This window comes from Panthera uncia (assembly GCF_023721935.1).
Source record: "Panthera uncia isolate 11264 chromosome B2 unlocalized genomic scaffold, Puncia_PCG_1.0 HiC_scaffold_24, whole genome shotgun sequence".
Classification (NCBI taxonomy): Eukaryota; Metazoa; Chordata; class Mammalia; order Carnivora; family Felidae; genus Panthera; species Panthera uncia.
Genome location: NW_026057580.1, coordinates 33,113,573 through 33,117,970, shown reverse-complemented (window position 1 = coordinate 33,117,970; position 4,398 = coordinate 33,113,573). Strand labels below are relative to the sequence as shown.

Genomic DNA, 4,398 nt, shown 5'->3' with positions numbered 1-4,398 from the left:
TAAAGTAGATGGAAATTTTCCATTTCTGGAGAATACCATGGGCTTCTTTCTGTTTTAGATGGTTTCCCTGGATGACAATGATTCAGATACAGAGATAATGTCCCAACTGTGATAATAATCACATTTGCTTTTCTTTCACCTTTTTGCTTTTTCTCTGGCCTTTTCATATCAGGTTCAGTCTCGCTCTGCTCCTCTATCACCACACCTCCACCCTCCTTTCCCAGGAAACCCAACTTAGATTCCTTACCAGTTTGAGAGCTCAGGCCGGACAAAACCTCATGGAAGCACCTGCCAGTCACTTTCTCCATTTTCTATCCCCTAGAGAGAGAATGAATTTTTCCACCCCTGGCGATTGCCTCCTTCTTTTCCATCCTGAAGACATATTCCCAGTCAAAGAACCCTGTCAAGCCTCCTTAGGAAGAGATTTTAGGTACGTGTGCACCATCTGAACAACTAAACATCTCAGTTTCTCCTTGGCAGGCACATACCAAAAACCTCTGCTTGAGTCCCACTACAGCTCTCTCCTCACACACCAGTAAGGAGATGCTGAGAGACCACACGTTTGATAAAGTGGTGTGTTTCTTTGCTTGTTTGTTTGTTTGTTTTAATCTCTTTAAAAAACGGCAGTGCTGCTTGGTTTGGATTGAGAATAGCAAGCGCCATTGCTCTCTCACTTTTTGTTGGGGTAGGAGTAAGGAGAGATGTTGGAGTGGTTTTATTTGATCCCCTCCATTATCAAGCACATATAAATTCCTCCTGAGCGTCCCAACCAACCTCCCACCTTGTTTCTCCTCAGATTTCTCCTCCAAGCAGAAGACAGGACCAATCAGTCTTGCAATTGTGGATGCAAGGAGGCAGCACAAGTATTTCCTTTACCCTTGCACTCCCCAACCTCAAGCTGGGGCTCACCATCAATCACTGCTGCAATTCCTGGATGGTTCCATCAAAACTCTGCGCATTCTCGGGTTCTGGGTTCTCCTCTTTTTGATCCCCAGCCCACTGTCCCCTGAGGCTGGCAGTGAGTTCTAGTACCCTGTCCCTCTCCATTTCCCCACCTCTCCCAGCCTCTGGGGCTCATGCAACCTGGCCAGCCCACCACCGACCCGCCTGCTCCCTCCCTCCCTCCCCCTTCCAAGGACAGGTTTCGCTTACGCGCCCGCCTGCTCAGAATGAGCTAGCGTGCCCGGCGGCCGAGGCGCGCTTGGTTCCAGGCCAACAAACTTCCTCGGGACCCTGCAGTGCCCTAGCGGGCTGCGCGGCGCCGCCTCCCTCCTCACGGCCGCGGTGGCGTCGGCGCCGGCGCGCTGACGGCGGTGGCGGCTGGATCTCGCAGCTAAGGCGGCGGAGGTGGGGGCCGCGTTCTCCGAGTGCCGGGACCTGGACGTTCCCGCGGCGGTGGCAGCGGCGGCAGGGACGGCGAGGACGGCGGCGGCGCTCGGTCGGCCGCGCTGCGCATGCTGCAGGGTAATGAAGGAGCAGCGCCGGACGCCTGGAGGCTGACCGGGGCTGGGGGAGGCCCTAGTCCCGGGTCCCCACCCGCGCAGCCCCTGGAAGCAGCACTTGGGAGAAATACCCGCATGTCAGAATAAGTAACCCCGGGCCCGAGAGCTAGGCGCCGGAACCTCGCGTCTGCCAGTTTACACCCCTTAACTGTCCCCTGGTTTCCAGTGGGTAACGTCTCTAGACGTAGACCAAAAAAATACGATCTAACGGCATGAATTTCTATTGAGTTTATTTTGTGCATTTAACCCCATGGATATGTTCTTCTGTCTTTGATGTCTGTTCTCACCCGCATCAGCGGTGCTGGTAGCTCTCCTTTACAAACACTCGTAGCCAGAAAAATCACCTAGAACTAAAGTATAACGCATAAAGCCTGCATTATGTGAACATCTGAGCACAAACTACATCATATATAGCATATTAAAGTGGCCGTAGCGTTCCAAACGTTTTTGGTCCCGTCGTTAAGCCACCTATGGGAATGCGTAATTGCAGGTGTGCATTATTTATCCGCCAAAACATATTTACATGTGTAGCACAGTTTTTACATTTTCTTGAAAAGCAGATGCACGCAAATGACCAGAGACACGAGCAGATGATATAGAACCAGCATGTGTGCGAGAGATCAAGGGAAACGGCCGGTGGCAAAGCTGCGCAGCTTACCTTGAATGTGTGTTTGAGCCCCTCAGAGGCGCAGTGGAGTCCGGCCAGGGCTGCCGCACCGCCGAGGAGTGGCCCGAGTGAGCTCCCTGCGAGTGGGGAAGGGGGACGCATCTCTGCCCTTATTAGTCTCTCCCAGTGTGACCCTCCCACTCGACGAGGACGAGGACTCCGCAAGACAGAACTCCGCCAACTCATGCACAGGTTTTCCTTAATTACAACAATGTCGCCTTAGAGCTAGGAATAATGACTTCCAGGTTTTTGTTTTATTAGCAGTTTCACAGAATGACTATTGGAGGCAGGTGCTTAGAGTCTCTCACTTTGATTATGAAATGTCTTCAAAGTATTGTGTGTGGCATACATTCACAGGTAATAATTGGCTTCTTAATAGTTGAGCTAAAAAAAGATATCATTTGTGTATCATTTTTCACTTTTATGTCAGTTTATTTAAAGTTAATCAAGAGAGTCTGTCTGCCTTCTAATCATGTTCATGTGTACAGGTTTGTGTGGTATGGTTTGTCTCAGAGTTCATAAAAGTATTTTGTGATTTTAAATATTATGTCTTTCTGTGGATTGGTGCTATAAATCCTGGGTTTTGAACTCTTTGGGATCTCTTTGAACATGTGAAGGTAACATTTTTCTGCAGATCTCTGTGTAGGTATTTGTGGGTGTGTGCAGAGTTCCATATCTATCTATCTATCTATCTATCTGTGTGTGTATATATATATGTATATATATATATTTGGGTATATATACTAGGTATACATGTATATTTGAAGGCATATATACATATATGTATATACATATTGTGTGTATGAATACATATACATACATATATATATATATATTTGAAAGAAAAGTAAAACCATTATAGAATTCAGAAAAATAATCAGGCATTAGAAAACAGATAAATTGGTTTAATCGTCTTTAGTTCAGTATTGCCATATTGGGGAAATAATATAAAATATGTTATGGATGCATAATGGTGAAAATCAGTAAGCTTAAAAGTTACCTTAAACCATAGAAATATGCTTCATGTGTCAGGGCTCATAAATCAGGTAGCAAATAAAATCTGGCTGGCAAAAAATAAAAATGTTAAGAAAAATTTTAGGAAATAGCCCATTTCCACTTCATTGAAGTCAAACTATTAAAGAGTCAACTTTAATAGTGGTTTTTAAATCTGTCTTTCATTGTAGTCCAAATACCTGCATTTAGTGTTGCATCCATAGTGATGCAAACCATGTTTATAAGGCTAAATTTAAAACCTCTTGGTATGTTTCCTTCTGGTGTGATTTTCATCACTAATTTTTGGTTGACTGTGGAAAGAGGCCAAGGAGGGAGGATATCACATGAGTCACGCTGCTCAAATGGCCATTTGGAAACCATGATTCACAAATCTTCATCAGATTTTTGGTGATTCTTCTCTAATTTTTTAAAAGCATTGTCCCTATTTGAATTCTTTTTTTTCTCTTTAAGCAATTGTACATTACCCTTCAATTACTAGTGAATTGAAATAAGAGCATCTGTGTTTTATTTCTCTCATAGACTATTATATTCACTTTATTTACATTTAATTAGTACTATTTAAAGCAAGGCTTTAAAACTACTTAACAGAAAGCCTGAAATTTTGCCTCTAATTTGTGTTTTAATACAAGTAAATCATCTTTATTTTAGCATTACTTTCACAAACACTTTGATAATTTCATAATCTTTATATGTTTTTGACCTAACCGCTATTATATTTGTCTTTCTATCTCAGATTGCTCCTTTTCCTACTCACAGCATTGAACTGAACAAGAGTTTGGAGAAATGATTAAAAATAAAAATTATTATTATCTGTTGCTTAGTTTGTTCCTAGATACGCCAACAATCCCAGGTCAATAAATATTCCTGGTTTTTCTTCCAGGAAAGGGTTCAAACTGGGGCTGGTTTTGTAATAACAAAGTATTATAGCCCTAGATTTTGGCCTGTTAGCCAGTTCTTTTCATTGAATTTTAAAGTGACTTCAAATAGAAAGAGCCCCTAACCAAGCACCTTTTATTTATCCAACCCAAATACAATTATAAATGATCAGTTTTTCTACTCGCTTCTGAAGCTACTGCGGGTAAAGGAACATCTGAAAATAATAGGAGATCTGACAGGACTTTGAATTCTGGCAAACAGCTTGCAGGGCTTCTAATGCCCAGCTTAGCTGTATGCACGTGCTTTAAAAAATTAAAAAGATTTGAAACACAAACTGCT

General features: G+C 43.3%; 1 long non-coding RNA gene across 1 annotated transcript; it reads left to right on the top strand.

Annotated features, from left to right (window-relative positions):
* The first annotated feature begins 2,356 nt into the window (after window positions 1–2,356).
* LOC125938615 (uncharacterized) lies at window positions 2,357–3,998 on the top strand. The gene is made up of 2 exons (XR_007462751.1): window positions 2,357–2,526; window positions 3,917–3,998. It is a non-coding gene; the product is annotated as an uncharacterized LOC125938615 (long non-coding RNA).
* The last annotated feature ends 400 nt before the right edge of the window (window positions 3,999–4,398 follow it).